Below are 22,206 nucleotides of genomic sequence, written 5' to 3' on the forward strand. Positions count from 1 at the left end.
CGTCCAGAACATCATCTACCACACACCAATCCGTACATACTTGGCAAATGAATGAATATCCTGTCTCCTGTAGGTGACAGTTCCAAACCGAAGAAGTGGCAAAAATGATCTGGACCCCAGTGTTTTGGGAACGTTCTAGACCTACAAGCTGCCCTTCACCAGCTCTGGGTCACCATGGACCTTGCTTTCTAATGGGTATGGTGTCTGTCTCTAGCACCTATGGTCATGTATTAAATGGTGTCTGGCTTACAAAGGCCCACCTTGAACTTAAAATACTTACTTATTTGTTTCCTTCTTTATTTGAGTATGTGTGTGTGCCTGTGTGTGAGGGGACATGCACACGTGAAGTCACGCATGAATAGACATGCTACGGTATACATGTGGATATTAGAGGCCAACTCTCTCTCTCTCTCTCTCTCTCTCTCTCTCTCTCTCTCTCTTCGAGACAGGGTTTCTCTGTGTAACCCTGACTGTCCTGGAACTCATTTTATAAACCAGGCTGGCCTCGAACTCAGAAATCTGCCTGCCTCTGCCTCCTGAGTGCTGGGATTAAAGGCATGCTCCACCACACCCAGCTTGAGGCCAACTCTCATAAGTCCATTTTCTCCTTCTAGCATGTAGGTTGCAGGGATCAAACTCAGGTTGTCCGGCTTGGCAGTAACTGGTCTGAGGGACCACGTTCCTGCCTGAGCCCTTTTAGTGAGCATGAGATGGGTTAGTCAGAGCCCCTGATTTGCAACCCTGCTGTCGGCCTTGCTCATTGGCTCACACTGCCTTCTCCTCAGTACCCTCCTGGGAAAACATGCTGAATGGATGCTGCCACACTGCTGGCCACAAGCTGCCGTGTGACTGACCAGCCAGCTCCACCTTTGGCCCAGAGATGGCTTTGCCTGCTTACAGTTGGCATCTGGTGTGACAGGCCAGAGCCCATGGTTAAATATTTTGATTCTCAACCTTGAAGCTCTAGTTTAGAGGCTGCTATGCGGGTGAGACCAGAAGCCAGCAGAGGGTTGAGGGAGGCAGAGACCTCTCTCCCAGTGGGAGGAGGGGAACCCAGCAGTTGGACCTTTTGCTCTCCGTAGCTCTGGTATGAATTTGGCTTCAGCTCTGGCCTCTAAACGGTGGGAATGTAACACCGGGTGCTCATAAACAGGGATAGAAAGGGTTTCTGCCTAAGTTGTCATGAACTTAAGTTTCAGCATAAGTTGGGGGTGGGGAGGTGGCTCTGTGGACAAGATCCCTAGCTGTCCTTGCACAAAGACCTCAGCACCCATGCAAGAAGCTGGGTGTGGCTGCGTGGGTGCCTGTAGCCCCAGGGCTGTGAGGGCGGAGACAGGAGGACTGCTGGGCTTGCTGGATGCTTGCCTAGCTCTGGACCCAGTCACAGACCCTTTCTCAAGGGGGCTGGGGGTTGGGGTAAAGCAGATTGATGGTTCAGGATATCTGACATTCTCCTCTGGCCTGGGTGTGCATACCAGCACATACTTGCACACACAGCACACATGTATCACACACATAGACCTACATATACCACACACACACACACACACACACACACACACACACACACACACGGGTTGGTTGGGGAGGAGGAGGAGAGAGAAATGAATTAGTAAAGGCAAGGATAGCGTTGGAAGTTTGGATGTGAAAACAATTGGGAGAGAGCTTATGTGAGGTGGCTGTGTGCGAGGGGGCGGGGGTGTTGGAAAAAGGAGGGAAGTCTTCCCAGCACCTGCTTGTCCAGTTGTCCCTGATTTCCAACCCTGGCGCCTCTGGTGGGATAGCTGTGGGCTGTGAGGGTTTCTCTTGACTTCCAGTGGTGTTGGGGTTAGTAAAGTTCCTCCGCTGTGTCCTCAGGACCTTTCTGGAGATGAGCAGCTAAGGAGGAGGGGGCTCTCAGACCACTGTGGCTCCATCCCATAGGCAAAAGGGGAAAGGAGATGCTCTCCCTCTCTCTGCTTCCTGACTGCGCTTGGGATGCCAGCAGCACCGGCTGCCTTTAACTCTGGGCTCAAGTGAACTCTTTGTCCCTTAGAAGGGGATTGGAGCCAAGAGCCACATGCGTGTTCTCTCCCCCTCCCCCATCTTTCCCTTTCTCCTCTGGCTGCCATGATATAAACAGACCTTGTTTGATGACGGGTTTAACTGTGAGCCCAAATAAGCCCACCTCCTGAAAGTTGTCCTCTCTGGTAGTTTGCTACTTAGGACCCTATGCTCCAGTTTGGATATGTGACCCAGAGTTGGCTAATGCATGCAATCTGTGTCCTGACTAGGAATTGGTCAGACATGAGCCCATGATACTTTGGTGGACCAATCAGACCAGGCCAAAGATTTTCTTTTGAGCTCTTGAATGAGGGCAACTTCTACTGGGTGACTGGGGAGCTATGGAGGCCACAATGGGCAGGAAATGGAAGCAGGCAACCTGGGAGGGAGAGGTAGGATTCCAAAGCGGTTCCCAAGATTCCTACTGTCACTGTCCCTTTGGATGTGTGCAGGACTATGGCACAATGGTTTCACCCTAGGACAAGGCTGTGGCAAGGGATTTTGCAGATAGGATTAAGCTCCCAAGTCAGTTAATAGAATTTACTGGAAGGGAGATTGTCTTGCTTAGGCCCAGTTAATCAGGCACAAGCCTCAAGGGGCTTGGGTTCTTTCTAGAATAATGATCTCTAGCTGGTCGTAAAGGGAGGGGTACATCGTCATCTTCGGGAGGCCACATGGTGCAGATTATCCTGACTGACAGTAAATATTCAGAATCTCGGGCTGGCATGTACTTCAGTTGGTAGAGTGATTGCCTAGTGTGCACGAAGCCTTGGGCTTTCATCCCAGCACACTAGGCAGATGCATGGCTCTAATTCTGCATTCCAGGAGTGGCGGTGCATGGCTCTAATTCTGGCCTTAGGAAGATGAGGCAGGAGAACAAGAAGTTCAAGATTGTTTGAGGCCAGCCTGGGCTATGTGAGACTCTCTCAAAGACAAAAGCTGCCGGGCGTGGTGGCGCACGTTTAATCCCAGCACTCGGGAGGCAGAGGCAGGCGGATTTCTGAGTTCAAGGCCAGCCTGGTCTACAAAGTGAGTTCCAGGACAGCCAGAGCTATACAGAGAAACCCTGTCTCAAGAAACAAACAAACAAAAAAAAAGACAAAAGCTGTCCTTGAAATCTTAGCCCCCACCCCTACCACAAGGAACTGAATTCTGGAAACTACAGTCACAGCCTTGCCTGCTGTCAGGCCAGGCCTCCATTTCAGCCCGCTGTGACACTGAACAGATGATAAGGAAGCCCATAGCCAGACCCTTGGGACCAGTGGGGAAATTAACAGCATTGTTCTATACTGTGTGGGGTGACTTATGCAATGCTCTATACTGTGTGGAGTGACTTATGCAATGCTCTATACTGTGTGGAGTGACTTATGCAATGCTAGGAAGTGAAGGCAGGTTCAAGCACCTAGATCATGCTGTGCCTGAAGCCACATTGTCACACATAGACTTTAGGTCATGTCAGCCTATAAGGTGCTCTCCTCCTCCTCTTCCTCCTCTCCCTCCTCCTCCTCCTCTTCCTCCTCTCCCTCCTCCTCCTCTTTTAAACTCAATTCTTTTAAAAACTCATTTATTAATCATCTTCTTGCTACTGTGTTTCTGTAGTGTATATAGGGTGCTAGGTGTGTGGAGGTCAGAGGTCAGTTTGTAGGTGTTCTCTCCTTCTACCTTGGGATCCTGGATTTGAACCCAGGCCATTAGGCTTGCTCCCGAGGGCTTTTACCCACAGACCCGTTTTAAGGCCTTGATTCTTGACAAATATCCAGGATTGCATCCCATGGATGGGCCTAGTCCACGTGCCTGATCTATGTGGTCACTTACTGAGCCTGGGATCCTCTCTGGTTCCAGGACTGAGCTGTGACTTGTGCGTGTGGTGTGACTCATATGTCCGATGTCCTGCACAGCAGCTCCAGGGATGTGCCATCTGTCTATAGCCTCTGGACTCCTCCTGGCACCTCTCGTGGGGCCCTTCAGGGCATGAGTGGATAGTGTGTTTATTGGAGGGAGATTGACACACATTTTCCACAAAGGCCTAAGTAGTAAATAGTTACGTGTTACAAGCCGCAGATGGTCTTCTTTTGTACACATTCTTTTTCTGTTCAACGCCTGTTTAAAATTGGCAACGCCATTCTTAGTCTGTGGGCCACAGGAAGCAGAGGAGTTAGATCCGGCCTGTGGGCTGCAGGTGGCTCATTCTGTCTTGGAACACAGACTGGAGCCAAATTCTTGGGCTTGAACCTCCAGCCCCAATCATCTGAGACGCAGAGCAAGGGCTTCAGGCATATTCCCTGTGTGGAAAGGGGGATCTGAGAGAGTCCACCTCTTGAGGTGATTATGACGTCAAATGAACTGAGATGCAAGGCTGTGGCTGTGTTTGGGCCGAGACAGGGCTTCCAATTATTCTTTTTGTTTGTTTTTTGGGTTTTTTTTTTTTTGTTTTGTTTTTTTGTTTTGTTTTGTTTTTCGAGACAGGGTTTCTCTGTATAGCCCTGGCTGTCCTGGAACTCACTTTGTAGACCAGGCTGGCCTCGAACTCACAAATCTGCCTGCCTCTGCCTCCAGAGTGCTGGGATTAAAGGTGTGTGCCACCACGCCCGGCAATTGTTTTCCAATTATTCTTGGCATGGTCTTTAATGGCTGCTTCTTTCCCACCTTGCAAACTCCCAGCTGGGTGAGACAGTCTCTTGGGTCAGATTGTAGGACTGGACCTCTGGGTTTCTCCAAATCTCTGTATCCATCCAGAATGACTGTAGGTGGATAACTTAGATAATGGATAGGGGCTCCCCTTCACCCACACCTGTGGAGTGTGGCACTCTCATAGTGGCACTGGGAGGGAGATGGTAACTCCCCTGGGGCCTGACAGAACACAGCGAGGTAAGATGGGCTCAGCTCCATCCCCCATCCCACGGTGGATGGGCTCAGCTCCATCCCCCATCCCACGGTGCTGGCAGAACCTCACAACTCCAAGTTCATGCTGGCCCAGAACCCGGCAATGCGATCTCACTTGGAAATCATCTTTGATGTAAACAATTAAGGTGAGCTCAGCGTTCGCTAGCGTGAGACCTGCTCCCATTGCCAGTGGGGGAAGACGTGGGGAGCTAGAGAGACCCAGGCAAAAGCCCTGTGAAGCCAAGGACAGATAGCAGAGGCATGCAGCCACAAGCCAGGGAGCCCAGGACTCCTGCAGACCTCGGGAGTTGGAAGAGGCAGGAAGGCTCCTTCCTGAAACCCCAGAGGGAGCTGCTGCTGACTGAAGCTTCTCCTAAAACTCTGGTGCATAGAGAAGCCAGGGAGACAAGCCGGCAGCTTGTGGTTATCAGTATTGGGATCCTAGGAAAGAGACAAGCACACAGTGGGGCTACACCTCTTCCATTTAGGAACTAGACAGTTCCACTAGGGCCTCGACTAGTCCCATCCAGTAAATGGTCTAGAATGTGAGAAGAGCCCCTTCCACTGTCAGGTTTGTAAACACCTCCTCCTGCTTAAGACCCGAGGGAGAATCTTTAGCCAGAACTCAGAAGCATAGACTTGGTTTACGGGTTAGTGTTGGCTCTAGGCATGGTAAAATTTATTTTTATTTTATTTTTTCAAGACAGGGTTTCTCTGTGTAGCCCAGGTCCACTCCTGGCTGTGGATGATTTGAAGGGAGTCGGGGGAGGGGAGGCACGGGACATAATTCACTCCTTCTTCTGCAAGGGAACTTGAGGGAGCACTCCCGGTACATGTAGCTTTTCTGCCCTGGAGGTTGACTGCGGTTAGTGTTGGGGCATCAGAGGAGCCTCAGTGAGAAGTCTGTGCACGTGTCTAGAACCAACACACAGGGGTCCCTGGCTAGAGCAGAACTCAAGCTGGGGATATTCAGCGAGGTTGATCAGAACCCAGTGGCCTGTTCCTCTGGCCCTGGGAAACCCCTAAACTCTGGATTCTGTGGACGGAGACTACAGCTCCTGAGATCCACTCAGCACCTAGGGCTGACCTACCAGGATCCCCTACTTTTCTCTGTGTCCTCCTTGGAGCAGGACCTTGTCTTAGCCCTTGGCTCTGGCCTCTGAGGTACCTTGTCTTCAGGCCCACCCTGTCCCGTAAGTACCAGTGATGACTCATCATTTGGGCTTACTTTTGCTTGGCAGTGGCTTTGTCTGGCACTGGTGCCCACAAGGGCTGGGCAGCCAACCAAGACAGCATCAGAGGCTCCTGGGACAAGCCAGACTCAGCCCACCCAGTCCTTATCCCCTTAGAGAAGGCAGCAAGGGGATGAGAGTGGTCCTGATAACTCACTGCAGATGTTGAGCAAATAGTAAGCTGGCCACAGCTGGTTAAAGCAGGACGGGGCTTTGTTCAGAGACACTGAGCCATCAGGGTCAGGCTTAGCCATGTGTGGACCCCTGACCATCTACCAAGGCCACCATGACACTCTACTGCCCTGGAGGAACCCAAGCCCACACTCAGGCATAGCCATTACCTCTCAAGGCTCCACATCCCATCCTCTATGGAAGGACCCAGAGCAGGGGACCACAGCCATCCACAGAGGAGTCTGGGAATCCACATGGTAATTCCAAAGAGGCGACTTTGGTACCCATTTTATAGCTGGAGAAATGGAGAGCCAAGGCCACACAGCTGAAAGGCATCCTATCCTGAGGTGGATCCTCCTCTGTTACCTCTAGAATCCACCAGTCTGGTAATTTGCCATTTTGAAATTGGTCTGGGCAGGTAGGGACCATCCTGGAGACAAGAGTAAAGTGTCGTGAGGGTATTGGGTGGCTATGAAGGGAAAAAAAAAAACCAGCTGCTTTCAAACACCGCACCACTGCAAAAGGCCTGGTCCGAGCACTCCCTGCAGCCCCATTCCTAGGCCTGTTCATGTTTAGGGAACCTTGGAGCAGAAAGAGCAAGTGACTTTGCTGGAGGTTCTAGAAGATACTTCAGCCTTTCAAAGGCGGTACATGCGACATAGAAAATGGCGCAAACTTCCCTCTGCAACCTTTGCCTCCTGGAGGCCCCGGTGCTGGGCTGGGCTTCAATCGAAGTGAACACTATGTGGCTGAGGCAGCTGAGTGAGTCGTCAGTGTTCAGGTTCAACCTCACAGAAGGACGCAGTGGCAGTCAGGTACTGTCATAGCCTATGCAATGTAGCTGCAGAACGTTCTCACTGAGGTGGGAAGCAGTTTTGCCTGCCCAGTGAAGTTCATGTGCGCATACCTGGTTGGAGGACCCACCCCAGGGTCCACCTTTCAGCTGTGTGACCTTGGTTCTTTATTTCTGTATCTATAAAGTGGCTGCCAAACTCGCCTCTTCCTTTGTTACCTCCAGAATCGTCCAGCGGATCAAATAGGCCTGTATGTAGCATACCACAGAAGGGCCAGCTATGCTGGCAGGAGCTGCCTTGCCTTCCCTTCATCCATCGGATTCCATGTCAGTAACTTTCTAAAGGTCCCCCGTGGCAAAGGAAGACAGAATGAGTGATTTGCTGGCAGCTGCTTTCCTGCAGGTTCCTATGGCTGCAGAAGCCTGGCTCTGGCCTTCCCGGTTGGAGCCCACTCTTTAGGCAGTTAGTGAACTGAGAGCCTTCTCGAGCCTTCAACAGAGCCCACCCGTGGCGAGCCATTAGCAGGCACTGTGAAGATCAGTGGCCACAGGCTCCCTGCCTCAACCAGCAGCAAAGACCTCTAAGCAAGCATTGTTCTGGGGTGACCCACAGACCACGCTGATCCCACAGTGTCACTTCAGAGCAGGAAATCAGGAAGGGAGGGGCCTTCTAGTGCCCAGAGGCTGCCTGCCTGCCTGTGGAGCTTTAGGAAGGGGCTTTGATCATGTGGCCAGGGCTGGCAGCAGCTTTGATGAGACATTTATTCACTCTTATGAGTGGGTGAGGAGTTCCACGGAAAAGCTTCGGACTCTGGGGCCAGAAAGGGTGACGTTTCCCAACTCCTGCTCCCAGGCCCCGAGTTTTGTAGGTAACAAGTTTCTGAGAGCTTGCTGGAAGAAACTTGAATTTGTGCAGGTGGTCCAAGGCTAGCTCAGGGTGGGTGGCTACTGGTTGTTTGCATTTCTCAGTTTGGCCCCTGGACCTGAGGCTTCAGGATCCCCGTGCAACTAATGAGCAAGGTAATCTTGAGTTCCACAACAGGCCACTGCTGAGCCATCTCTGTCTCCTCCACCTTCCAATCCTCCAGGCCCCCAACCTGGTGGTATTTGACAAGCAGGAAAAGGATGGATGAGACTCTGTGGCTGTTGGGATGGCTCACACAGATATTAACACTGGGGAGACGGGGAGCAAGGAGGTTCCAGGGCATGTGTTAGAGAGGGCTTCTGGGATGGATTCTGTGTCTGCCATCCATCAGGTGTTGTGGCTTCTGAAGTCACCTTTCCCCTCTGTTACAAGATGACTGCCAACAGCAACGGAAGTCATCAAGTTTTCTCTTCAGGGCCATTAGCCTCCTTAGCCATGTATCCTTTCCATGCCTGGACCACTCACAAGAGTCAGGGGATTGCTAGATGTCCCTGGCATAGTCATCAAGAATCCTTGGGGCTGGGAACCTTGATGGTGTCCTCTAAACCACTACGGGGCTCTGCACAGGATGTGGGAACCAGAGCCTGGTTAGGCTTCTGTTGTGCCAGAAGGCACACGGTGTAACAGTAGGCAGTCTCCTGGGCAGGGCTATGGGGTACCAGTATATCCTTAGATAAACAGTTGGCACTGAGAGGAACTGTGCCTGCCATTCTTTGCCCTGAGAGTTTTGGTGAATAGTGAGTGTCCAGGGAAACCTGCTCCTCTGAGCAAGGGCCCTGAGCATCAGACTAGCCACCCTGGGAACGCAGTCACCCAGAGCCATGGCTTGCAGCAGCGAGCACGCCTCTGAGCTCAGCAGGGTGTGGCTGGCTCATTGAGTCAGTTTTCTGCCAAACCTGTCTGTTCCAGTTGTGCTCAGAACGGCAAACACCTCACAAAGGAGCAAGCCTGGGGGTGACTACAGCCTGATGACAGAGGAGAGGCGGTGCTCACGACAAGCCAGATCGTTGAGAAAGATTTGACAGAGCAGAAACATCTGGAACAACACAGCCCAATACTGTCACCACAGGGCACAGGCAGGGATGGTACATCAAATGCAGCTACTGGGTTGAGGCCCGCTTTCCGATTTGTTTAATTTTCATTAAATGATCAAAGGGGGGATGGGGAGATTCGGTTCAGCCACTGGAGAACTTTTGAACTGAGTCCGACTGGTTTTGTGCAGGTCTGCCTTTCCAACTGGCAGTTTCTGCGGTCTCAATGCCTAGCTCGTGAACTGGAGCCCAGAGCAGCGTTAGAGCATTTGCCTAGCATGTGCTAGACCCTGGGTTCCACCATCAGCACCAGCAACCAAATCAGGAAAAGGCCAGACTACATCTGATGGGTGTAGAGGCAAACTATGGCTACAAGCATCTCATAAAGTACTGGAGACGTTATTATTATTATTATTGGTGTTTTTTTTTTTTTTTTTGAGACAGGGTTTCTCTGTATAGCCCTGGCTGTCCTGGAACTCACTCTGTAGACCAGGCTGGCCTCATACTCAGAAATCCATCTGCCTCTGCCTCCCAAGTGCTAGGATTAAAGGTGGGCGCCACCACTGCCTGGCTTTATTTATTTATTTATTTATTTATTTATTTATTTATTTTTAAAGCAAGACACCCTAACTTTTTTTATTTACTAAATGCAGAAGTGATATTTTAGAGGTGTCTTGGGTCAAAAAGTGAAATACCCATGTTGTATTCATTGGCAGACTGATTTTTTTTTCCTGGACAGGGAATTACTATGCAGTCATGGCTGGCCTGGCCTAGCTATGTAGACTGCCTTGGACTAGAACTCACCAGAGCTCCACCTGCCTCTGTCTCCTTGTGCCGGGATTGAAGGTGTACTCCATTAGCCTGGTTCCTGCTGAGGTGCATGTCTTTGCATCACATCAGCTGCCATTGCTTTCCCACTGCATGCTGTTGTTTCCACACAGGGATGTTGCCTGGATGTAGACCCTGGCATCGCGTGAACACCTGGTGCCCATGGAGGCTGGCAGAGGGTGTCAGACCACTTAGACCTGGTTGTGAGCGGCCATATGACTTTTGGATTTTGCATCTGGGTCTTCTGGAAGAGCAGCCAGAGGTCTGCCCGCTGTGGTGGGTGCTTCAGATGAAATTCCAAACTCTTTGGACCAGTCTGGTGCAATGTCCCTGCGTCCATTGGCTGAGGAAGCAGTGCTTTTCCGGGACAGAGGTGTCCTGTCTTGTTGTCTGGGATGTTACTGTGTTCCTCTTCCAACCTCCAAGAGCAGAGGCCAGTCAGTGAGCAGCAGAGCCCAGTAGTCAGAGAGCAGCAGAGTCCAGTCAGTGAACAGCAGTCTAATACTGGTGGTCAGGGCCCTCTCGCACCCTGGATATCAGCTCTGCCGATCTGCAGTTGTTGCTCCAGTAAACTGGTCCTATTCAGTCCAATCCAGCTCGCCTGGGAGCTGGAGTTCCCACCAGGGCATCTGTCCTCAGTGAGTCTGTGCGTCTGAAGCCTCGGGACAGCAGTCCCAGATCACAGCAAGTATCAGGGGCCCTGATGAATTGTGCCCACTAACAGGCAGTGTGCAATCACCCTGGAGGCTAAGGAAGAGAGAATCTGCAGGCCCTGGAGATGTGGCTTTGTGCTTGGTAGCTTTGCTTCTAATCGATCTCAAGAGACAAGCTGTCAAATGCCAATTATCCCTAAAGGGAGGGGAGAGCGCTGTGGGAGAAAGGGAGGCGACTCTCGCTTCTGCTGTGACACGCCTGTATGGCACCATTGCCGGGTGGCCAGACATAGACTTAGAAAGATGCCAGGTTCAAATCTCAGACTCAGACTCGGCATCATGGTTGCCGAATGTTTTCTCCTCTGTCTCCTCTTTGATCCTCAGCCCCAGAAGCAGCGTCATTCCTTGCTCTGTTGGCCTCACTCCTGTGACATGCCTCCTTCCCCTCTCTCTCCCTTTCTGGCTGTTTGTCTTCCTTCCTCTTTGGCTGTTTCATTCCTGGGGGCAGGTGGTAGATGGGACAGGGACAGCACTCTTCTGAACTTGCACAGGATTTAAGGGACTCCCCCCAGTCTACGTCCCCGTCACAGTAACACAGTCTGATACTCTTGCCAGACTATTGCAGAACATGGCGAGGGATCAGCTCGGTTGGATGAGACCTTTTGTGGGCAGGCAAAAAGCAAATCTAGAGAGCAGGAAGCTCTGCCAGGGGGTCTGGAAGCCTCCATCGGCCAGGGCCCCGATCTCACTCTTGGTCAGTTTATTCAATCAACATGTACCAGGGAGAGTCCAGGCTCAGAGTATGCAGGACTAACAGAGGCGGTGCTCGTGGAATCCACGTTCAAGTAGAGACAGGAAATGAATAGTTAAATGAGCGACCCGCACTCTGATCGCCTGACGTGAGAAGTGCAGTATATGGACGGACCAGCAAAGCGGGAGGGACTGGAGTTTTGGAGATGACAAAGGTCACAATCTCTGACTTAGGCTTAGAACATGCCCTGCCAAAATCCATGATGTGCTTTGCAGAAACGCAAAAACAAAATTCATACAGAGTCTCATGCAACCTCCAAAGTCAAGCTTAAAAAAGGAAAGCCGGAGCCCTGTGCCCTCTGTTCTCAAACTTACGGCCAAGCGTCTGTGACACAAACAACCCTCTTACGCAGGCTTACGCTTTGAGGGGACAAGAAAATGCTGCCAGGTAAGGGAGTCACTGTTAGGGCTCACAGGCTGTCTGTAGATAGGTGCAGAAATGGGCTCAAACCGGACTGCAGGAGCATTTCTGGCAGTCAGATAGAAGCCAGCATTCCTCCGGAATGCTTGGAACCAGTTCCCATCTGCCCAGTGAGTCAGTACCCTCGCCTCTGGCCTCTGGCAGAAGGATCTGGGGCTCTACTCCCTGACACCTGTGGTTGCATATCAAAGCCTGTGCCACCTCCTCTGGGCTAGCCCAGTCCCTCAGTCTGTACGAATACAGGTACTTGTAAGTCCACCTTGACTCCCCAAGCTTCCTCCTCCCTGAGACCCATTTGTTCTCTTCATAGAGGCCGAGCAAGGCTCCTCCTGCCCCTCCTGCACTAGCTCTAGTCCCCTTTCTTCCTTCTAGCTCTCTACTCTGTTCTAACTCTTGATACTCCCACCCCCACCCCCACAGCTACTCTCCCCCCACCTTGCAGGTAGCCCTGGCCATGTTGAGTCAGCTTTCTTTTCTCTCTGGACTGGACTCTCCAGACGTCTCTGGATATGTTCTCTCTCATGCATGCACAATGGAAGCCTTCCTATGAATCATTCCATGGAGCAGCCGTGTCACCAATTTCACTCCTGTGTCCCTCACATACGTCTGGGGCCAAATCCCAGACAGGTCCCAAATGGAGCCAATTCCAAGGGTTCCAGCCTCTCCTAACCGGACCAAACTGCTGCTTTCCAGTCTCCTAGACTGTGCGTTGTTTGTTCCTGCCGGCTGCTGCCACCCACCATGTTCAACTCCAAATTCTAGGTTCCTCCTTCTCAGCCACTCCACCTCCACCTGCTCTAACCACTTGACTATCCAGTACTCTAACAGGTGCTGAGCTGCCTGCTGGTTCTGTCTCTCTGTTCAAGGAGCTTACTAATGCTACAAAGTGGCACTGGTGTGTCAGGCAGCTTCTCTTACCCCAAAGACAGACTTGGAGACTGAGGGACGGGAAGGTCTCCAGTAGTGTCAACACTTATCATTATTCTTTTATTCATCTGCTTTTGCAGAGGGATATTGACCCCCCCTTCCCCCCTCCATAACAGTTTCGGCTCCAGTGAAGGAAGGAGTGATCCTCCCTGTGGTGTCCTATGCCCAAGGCAGGTGCTAACTTAGTACCTGTTTGCTGAATATTCAACTAATACGAGCACCAGGGCAGAGATTGTGCTTGCTTCTAATACCCTATGTTGGCATATAGTAGGGCTCAGTAAATATCTGCTGAGTGGATGAACTAATGAATGGATGAACCAATGAAGGAATGAAATCTCTCAGGGTCCCTGAGTGCCCCTTCATTCTACCGTCGCCAGGACCCCTACTCCCATCACCTCTTATCTGTTTCCTAGCCTACTCAGGTGGATTTGCCTCACACCCTCCCCAGGGCTGCTGTCATAGCTCCTCCTGTCTGAATGGCCAATGTCTCTTCCTCTGGGCATCTTGGGACATCTGGCAAGGGCTGCTTTCAGCTATAGGCTATGGTGTCTCCTCTGATTGGCTTGCTGTCCATGAGTGGCCCTCCTGGAGGCACGCTCCCAGCAGCCAGACAGGTTGTGAAGCTAGAAGTCAGTTGTCTCCTGCCTCAATGCTAAAACCAGCCCGGTCCCCTGATGGCTGCACCTGTGGACGGAGGAGAGGTGTATTTTTAGCAGGCAATAGACCGCACCAGAGCCCAGATCAGCACTTCCTGCGGAGGCTGGAGCCTCCAGTCATACTCTGAATGGCTGCCCAGTGTCTCCTCAGGTCAGCACTGCCTCAGGTGCCCAGGATGGCAGGGATCAGCTGGATGTCTGTTTGTGGATGTCAACCTCATGGCTGCTTGTGGCCCTAATCCCTTTCCATTCGTAGAGCCCTTGATCCCACCAGAGCCAGGCTCTGTTTTATCCAGCCAGCCTGGTTAGTGTGGTAAACACACCATGACACCCTGGTGTGGGATTTAAGGCCATCTTTCCCACTGGTGGCTGAGCTTCTCAGTCCTTGTGGGTGTTCTCACTGTCTCTCCTTCATGTATCAGTGTTGGGGAAATCAGAGATCTCTACTATATCAAAGACTACATCTCCCAGGTTGCCTTGTGGTTACAATGTAGCCAATCGAGTACAAGTATTGTCTCTTTCTGTTTTCATTGGCTGGGAGACCAAGGCCAGTATCTGGGAGAAAGAAAGCAACTGTATCAAAGCTCAGAGTATAAAATAGCTGGAGTTGGGGCCCCTTTTTTCCGATCTATAAACAGGAGAGTAATTATGCCCACGTGCTGTGGTTTCTGGAAGCTGGGATTCTTTTGTGTGCTAAGATGTAGAAAAGTCAACACCAATGGTCTAAGGCAGAGGTAGAATTACAATTTATGTGTAGGAAAGCCTAGCCCATATTCAAGAGCAAGCCACGTGTTAGTCTACAAGAAGGCTGTTTCGAACTTCTGCTGGCTGCTGTGTCCTTTCCCCGGCCAGACTTCTTCCATCCCAGCTGGCTCCCTCTGCTTGTTTTTAACCTTACCAAATTCCAAGTCCCAGGATCCCAGAGAGGGTTGTTTACTGATGACACTGGAGCAGCAACAGGGGGTGTGACTTTACAGAAGTCCTGGTTCCCAGACCCATTCTGCCAACTCCAGCTTCAGGATGTGTTGCTTAGCAACCCAATCTCTTCTTCCCTCCCTCTCTAGACCTCACCTTCTCCTTTCAGCTCTCTAAGCACCCATGGCTTCCCAGGTTTATTTCGACTTTTGGCCATATGTTCCAAGCCCCGTGGCTTCGTGGGATCATCTCCCCAGACTGTGAGCAGTTATGTCTCTAAGCAGCCTACATCCTAGTTGTAGGGTGTTCTTCCCACTTGCTCCGTGGTGGTCCTTCTGTGGATGCTGCCTGGCTGATGGTTCACTTCATCAATTGGCCTGGGAGCCCACGAGAGCAGCTCCCACTTCCTAGCCAAGAAGGCTGAGGCTCAGTTAGGAGACTGGACTTGGTAGAGTGTGTGTGGGGTGTGGCTTGTAGTCTCTGGGTTGCATGTTCGTCAAATGAAAATGTTCTCTGGCCTCCTCTCTTCTTTCCCAGTGTCCACTCATCCTTTGGATGATGGTTTATTGAATACTTTTTCTTTAGATACGTCTGTTTTGGTTGTCACCAAGCCACTTCTATTGAAAGGAAACTCCATCACCAGGGGAAATAGGAAGCCGGTAGCCAGCAGCTCTGCGGTAACCATAGAAATGAGAACAGTGGTCTTAAACAGAGGGGCTGCACTTACAGGAAGCCCAGGCTTGTCCTTTCCCTCCTCCAGAGGGTGACATGCTGGGCTTGACAAGGTTAAGGGTACTTTAGTATCAAACTGAGGCATTTTCTTTGAGACAGAGAGTGAATTGGAGCAGGGTTGCCTCTATCCGGTCCTCTCAAGTTTGTTATTTGATGAGCCTGGAACAAGGCAGGGGATGGGGGTGGGGGAGGGATTCAGGAGCACATAGAGAGGAAAGAGGGCAGGGAATGCCTGGGCCACACAAACATAAGACGCCAGTGTCCTGTGCGGGAGGGTGGTGGAGGCTGTCAGAGAGGGGCTGGCTCCCATTCACACCCAGTCCTTGTGGCTCCCAGCTAGGCAGGAAGACATTTTCTCACCTGTATGGTAGTGTGTTATCTGATCTTCCCTCCTTAGCAGGTGTGTGGTGCAGTTCTCCAAGACTAAGCTTATGGGATAAGAGGAGACCCAGAGTATCCACGTGTTATCCTACCTGTCTATCCCTCAGCAGGGACTGCTGGCTAACTCCGTGACAAAGATGCAGCAAGGACAGTGGCTGCAGCCACTGTCCCCTGGGAAGTGTTCTGGATTGGATTTCAGAGCCCTTGTCAGTCTGAAGAGCACAACAACACCCTGCTCTGAGGTCTGACTACATCTATGCCCGCTGGCCCGACTGCACCCATCGACTTCCTGTCTCTCAGCTCCTTCCCATTGTCAGCAATTAGCTTATTTCAAGTCCACAACAGAAAGGCCAATAGGTGAAGGGAGGGCAACCTAAGCATCTTTCTTTGTACCATTGCAGAGAGGAACCTGAGGACAAAGGCTTAAAACAGGTATCCATCCATGCGGGCTCCCAGGGCCCAAGGAAGGTGAGTCTATTCGGCTGGAGTCAGCAAAGGGGGACGAGGACTGTCCACTCAGGGATGCTGAGAGCGGGGGGGTGGGGGTGGGCCCTGACTGCCACAAACTGACCATGTGTTGGAGGCAGAAGAGTGGGGACAGGCACAAAACTGCCCGACAACATGGCAGCCACTGGAGATGAAGATGTGGTCAATGGTGGATTGTAGAACACTGGCTGGGTGCATGTGTGTACACATGTATGTTTAGGCACATGCGTATGTGGAGATCAGAGCTTAACATGAGGTGGCTTCCTCTTGCTTTCCACCTTTTTTTTTTTTTTTGAGATAGAACCGGGCACGTACCTTGGCCACCAGGCCCCAGGGATCCCCTTGCCTCTGCCTCTCCAGTGCTGGGATTATAGGCCTGTGACACCATGCCGGGCTTCTTTATATAGGCGCTGGGGGTTCAAACTCAGGTGCTGAGCCATCTCCCCAGCACACCCTTCTCTATGTGTATTTATTTAGTGTGTGTTCACACATCATGGCACACACACGGAAGCCAGAGGATAACTTCCGGGAGTTGTTTTCTACTGTGTAGGTCCCGGAGAGTGAACTCAGTTCATGAGGACTGAGAGGACTGTAAGCACCTTTACCCACTGAGCCATCCAGCTGCTCTTCCTTAAAACACACACACACACACACACACACACACACACACACACACACACACCGCAGTTATTTTAGATGGGTATTCTTTTTTTTTTTGAGTTCGAAAGAAATCTTCACAAAGTTTCAAACTCTTTGCACAGTCTATGCGCTAATCAAACTCACCTAACCTAAAAAGGAGTAATAAAAAGTAGCCACACAGGAAGGGCTCTGTCTCAAATGGGGTGGTTGTTTATCCAGGTGGACAGTTTGTAAAAACTCAATGAACTGAGGCCCCCTTTTTTGGGGGGGAGGGGTCCCAGGCACTGCGTTGGTGTGTGTGTGTGTGTGGTTTGTCCATTCAGTGCTCAAGTTGGCTGTATACATGGGTGCTGTTCTCACATCTGTACATACTCTCACATCTGTACATACATGCTCCAGGACACTTCAGTTCCCCGTCCTTTAAAACCCCTGATCCAAGATAAAGGCCGCGTGGTAGCTGTCACGTGGTGCGGGCTAAAGAAAACAGATAGTAAGTCTCCATTCGTTCAGTACAGTGGTATCTCTTGTTCTGAGATAAGGTTTCTCTTTCTTTTAAAAGCTGGGTCTCCTGTAGCTCAACCTCGCCTCAGACTTGCTATGTAGTCCAAGGTGTCAATGACCTTGAGCTGCATTCAGGAACACAGTACCCAGTTCTATGCAGCACTGGGAATTGAACCTACGGCCCTGTGTGTGCTAGGCAATTGTCTAATAACTGAGCCTTGTTCTCATACCTGCTTAAATTTTTTTTTCTCTTTTAGGATAAGAGGTCTTTCTCACTCTGTAGCACAAAGTAACTGTGAACTCAAGGCAATTCTTCTGCCTCAGCTCCCTCATACTGGATGACAGCACACCTAGCTCCAGCCTGGTTTCAAACTCACCATCCTCTTGGCCGCCTTGGCTTTGCCAAGTTCAGGAACTTCAGGCACGTGCCTCCACCCCTGGCCAGAAGCAGTTTTCTTACTAATAGTTTTGATCCGAGGGCTAGGTGATCCAAGGGTCAAAGGTCACTCCTAGAAGTCACAGTTAAAACAGGGACATCTAGGAGAGGAACGGTTGACTCGGGAACCCAGGGGTTGTCGCCAAAGCTGCATTGAACTCCGAGGTGCACTTAGGGTTTGAAACGGCCCCAGAGATTGAAGAGAACAATGTCAAAGAGAAGAGATGAACAGGAGACGTGAGGATGGAAGGTGAGGAATCCAGAAAGCTGAGAGCCACACCCAGGGTGCGTGATAGGGATTTCGATCTCTCTCTGGAAGGGAGGGTTTCTGTTTCTGGAGCTGGAAGGCATAGGAGCAGGGGAGCCAGAAAGAGCTGCGGCAGGGCTGAGGGGGCTCTGGAGGCAGATGGGAGGCAGCAGACAGTGGATACTTACAGATGAGTTAGTATCTGCCCTTCTGAGTGGTAAGGTTCTCCCCTTTTTCCTCCCTTCCCCTCCCCTCCCCTCCCCTTTTCCTCCCTCCCCTTTTCCTCCCTCCCCTCCCCTCCCCTCCCTTCTTTCCTTCCTTCCTTCCTTCCTTCCTTCCTTCCTTCCTTCCTTCCTTCCTTCCTTCCTTCCTTCCTTTCTATACAGGTTCTCAGCCCTCTAAAGGCTGCCCTTAAGCTTGCTAAGTGGCTAAGGATGACCTTGAACTCTTGGTCCTGATGTCTGCACCTCTCTAGTGCTGGGTGACAGGTGTGTGCCACCATGCTGGGCTTTTGCTGAGGGAGGTTTTGCAAAAGTCAGGCAAGCGCTCTACCAGCCGAGCTACACACATATTTCCTAATGGCTATGTGTAGCTGCTTCCCTCTGGGTTTATGCAGAGCCGAAATGAAATTTCAGAAGAGTGGATTTATGCCTGAAGTCCTATTATAACAGAAGAAATCTGAGCTTTTGGTTCCCTTGGAGGCCAGCTGTCAGGGATGCAGAGTGCAGAGGTCAAGAGAGGCCTGCCTGAGAAGATGTTGCCCAGAGCAACAACCTGGGGGAGGGGAGTGGGAGGGATTGGCCTAGACTCTGTCTTTGGAGGCCTGGTCAAGGCAAGAAACCAGGAGCTGAGCCATTCAGGACTGAAGTTGATACCCTTAGGGGGGCTGGTGGCTCACTTTCGGAAAATTACTTTCCTGTCTTTGGTCAAAATAGCACTGTGGGCAGCAAGTATTGTGTATAAGACAGATAATAAAAGCTCCCAGCTTATAGGATGGGTGTGTACACCCCAGCCTGCCCTGGGAGAAATCACATCACAGCAAACAGAGACCATCAGACTCTCCAAGGGATGGGCCCATCCTCCTTCCTAACACACAGAAGCAGGGCTTCTAGAAGCCATTTGCCCGTCCCAGCTGTTTTGAGTATTCCTCGCACCCGTTTTTTTATGAGTCTTTGAGAGGGGGACCTGCCTGTGTTGGCAGGTTTCAATTTCATCTCGAGTCTACTCTGCCTGGTAACAGAAGCCCCAAAGCACAGGAAAGCGACCACAGGCATCTGGAAAAGATTGACTTCTGTGTTTTTAATCACCAGAAGAAAACCCAGCCAGGGAGTTAGCCAGTTGAACTGAGAGTTTGAGGGCTAAGGCCAGCAGCAGCAAGGGAGAGAAGTCTCATGGGGCCCAGAGACAGTTTTCCCCAGAGAACTCCAGAGGCAGGCCCTGGAGGAGCAGCCAGGCTGGAAGCACAGGACAGGGCCAGTTTTGAAAGTTTGTTTGTGCCTATCCCATTCTCTTTCCTCTCTGAGTTTTTACCTTGGTGGTGGAAAAAGTGTTGTGATTTCTAAAGACAACTTCTTCCTCATCTTCCCCTGTGAACTGCCGAGCAAAGGATTAATTTAGATTTCTGCCATGCCGGGGCCTCTCTCATTAAATGAATCCCATTGTCTCGTGGAAGCCCAGGCAAGTCAGCTTAATGACGCCTCGCTCCCTCCAGTCCTGAGCAAACGTCCCGGGTGCTTTCTGGCTCTCTCTGCCATAGTTTCCTTGGCAGCTTTCCAGTTTCCATTCTGTTGCTCCATGCTCCAAACTCCTCCCCCACCGGCCCCACCCACACTATAGTCTGCACCCCTTTCTGATGCCTCGTGGGGTGTGCTTACCCCATTTCTATGGTTTCTGTTTCTACTGACAGTGTGACTGTACACAGCCAGGCTGTTTGGAGTTCTCAGAAGACATGGAGTCGGGTTCCTCGTGTCCCTGACAACAGTTCATGTTTGCTGGGATAGGATGTGTTGGTTGCAGGGAAAGGCAGACATTCTTATGCCCATAGTCGGAATAAAGGGCACACAAACACTTGTTCCTTCTAAAGGAACAAGCAAGAAAGAGTCCCAAAAAGTCCTTTCACTTCTCCATATGGGCCTGGATGAGGAAGTGGTCAGAGGCAAAGATTTCACATCCTTTAGCAGTCTGGAAGATTGAAAAGACAGAAGCTGGTCTGACATTGAACAGAAATCTCCATAAAACAATCTCTGCAGGGTGGATCTCATTGCATCTCAGACTGTGGCTGGGTGCTTCATGGACATATGACCTTCTGGGCTGAGACAGACAGAGCTCATGGAAACTTGGGCTAATTGGTTAGGATCCCCCCTTCTCTTGGACTGGTGCTCAGGCTGGAAAATGGGACCATTCTGAAGGCTTGTTGAGGGCAGAGAGTGGGCATGCCTCAGGGTGGGGATGCCGAAGGAAGGTAATGGGAGCTGGGCTGTAGATCGTGCCCTGAATATTTCTAGACACATAGGAGTGTGAAGCGGGTGTGGGCTTTGTAGCAGTCAGCTTTGGCTGTGTAACAAAGTCCCCCATCCTTCCAATGTTCATGGCTCACACAAGCCTTTGTTGCCTCCAGTTTCTAAGGGTTGGATTCGGGCACTTCCTGAATGGTTTGGGGGCTCCAGATCCATTGCGGGCTAGCAGCAGGGAGCAGCTGCAGGCCTTGAGGGTGTTCTTGTAAGTGCCATGGAAGGACAGACTCTGGGCTTGCTCACGTGGCCACTGGCCCCACATTCCCTTCCTAACCAAACATCCCCACCCCTGTACATCAAATCTGCGTTGTGTGGGAAGGGACATGGAGTCGAAGGGACAGGGATCAAGAAAGGCTGGCTGCTATCAATTTTATTTAAAAGGTCCTTAGAGGGGCTGAGGAGGCGGTTAAGCTTAAGGACTTGAGTTCCAGAGCCCACATAAGAAAGCTGGGTGTGGTGGCATGCGTGGGTAGCCCCAGTGCGGGAGGTGTGGACAGGAGGCTCGCTGGCCAACCAGTCTTGCCTAATTGGTGAGCTCCAGGCCGAAGAGAGACCTGTCTCAAAGGAGGTGGGCTGCATTTCTGTGACGGACACCTGGAAGGACAGGGAATGTGAAGAGATGAATCTGAGAGGATTGTGTCCCCATCTTGAATGTCCCCGCAAGCCTGGGTTGGTGCCATGTGACATGCGTTTGCTGTTTTTAATTTTCTTCTCTTCAGGGTAGGAGACAAAGCCTCATTAACATGATGCATTGAAGCAGGAAGCAAAGAGACGGTTAAATGACCTGAGAGGCGATGTTTGCAGCCAAACAGGGTGGCGTTGCTACCCCAGCAGTGAGGCTTGGAGAGGCCAGGAGCAGCATATGGGGACCTGGCTGAATGTCAGTAGAGAAGGGGACCTGACAGCTGCTGTTGAGCAATGGGGAGTGCTGATGCACCTACCCTGAGGCCCAGCATCGTCCTTCCGAGGTCCATAGGGAAAGGAGGTCCTCAGAGCTCACCTTCCGGAACAAGGAGGGCGACTGCTGACTGAGGCTAGACCCTATGCTAAGTTACTGCATATTGTATAACACAGTGGGTTTGCGGGGGGGGGGGGGGGGAGGGGGCTTGCCCTAGGAGACTCCATCTTACAAAGAGCTCTGGGGATGGAGATGGCTCAGCGGTTAAGAGCACTGACTGCTCTTCCAAAGGTCCTGAGTTCAAATCCCAGCAACCACATGGTGGCTCACAACCAGATCTAACGCCCTCTTCTACAGCGACTGAAGATAGCTACAGTGTATTTACATATAATAAAATAAATAAGTCTGTAAAAAAAAAAAGAGCTCTGGACTCCATCTTGATGGCAGGGGTGGGGATGGGTGACTGCAACCCCTGGGTGGACTCTGAAACTGCATCATCTGCCAGGTACCACCCACCCAGACCAGACTGGTAAGGGACTCATCTCTAGGGATAGAAAGGGAGCCACCTTACAAGTTTGCTAGGGTGAACTGAGACCATAGGGGTACACTAGGGTAGGGTGTATTGCGATCAATCAGGACGGTCAGGCATACCAGGCAGAGGAAACTCTGACTTCTTCTCAGTGCGATGGCATGGCCCCTCGCCAACCTATCATCCACACCTGTGTGCTTCTCAAGGACCAACAAGCAGAGAGCGGCCTGACTATCCTGGAACTCCATGCAGCTCAGCTCAGTCCCCTGATCCTGATGCAGCTTACTTGACTGCCTGCCTGACCATCCGTCACCCATCTGGACATGAACCTGCAGTTTCCTTTTCTGGACCTAGGTTCTTTTTTATCTCGCAGTTAGACAGCTTCAAACCCTGACTTCAGCCATGGTGGCCCCTCTCAGCATTGGTGTGGTATGGAATCCTGTCTGTCTGTCTGTCTTAGTTAGGGTTTTACAGCTGTAAACAGAGACCGTGACCAAGGCAACTCTTATAAGGACAACATTTAATTAGGGATGGCTTACAGGTTCAGAGGTTCAGT

The 22,206-nt window shown here is 51.2% G+C and overlaps 1 long non-coding RNA gene across 3 annotated transcripts; it reads left to right on the forward strand.

Annotated features, from left to right (window-relative positions):
* The first annotated feature begins 997 nt into the window (after nucleotides 1-997).
* Gm30320 lies at nucleotides 998-21,302 on the forward strand. 3 transcript variants are annotated; one of them, XR_866951.1, is made up of 4 exons: nucleotides 998-1,087; nucleotides 15,803-15,869; nucleotides 17,285-17,713; nucleotides 20,943-21,302. It is a non-coding gene; the product is annotated as a predicted gene, 30320 (long non-coding RNA). The 3 variants fall into 3 exon arrangements; XR_866950.1 differs by lacking the exon at nucleotides 20,943-21,302 and having other exon boundaries at nucleotides 17,285-17,924; XR_375229.3 differs by lacking the exons at nucleotides 998-1,087; nucleotides 20,943-21,302 and adding an exon at nucleotides 15,208-15,643 and having other exon boundaries at nucleotides 17,285-17,924.
* Nucleotides 21,303-22,206: the final 904 nt, after the last annotated feature.

The sequence above is a fragment of the Mus musculus genome, chromosome 2 (assembly GCF_000001635.26).
Source record: "Mus musculus strain C57BL/6J chromosome 2, GRCm38.p6 C57BL/6J".
NCBI classification, from domain to species: domain Eukaryota; kingdom Metazoa; phylum Chordata; class Mammalia; order Rodentia; family Muridae; genus Mus; species Mus musculus.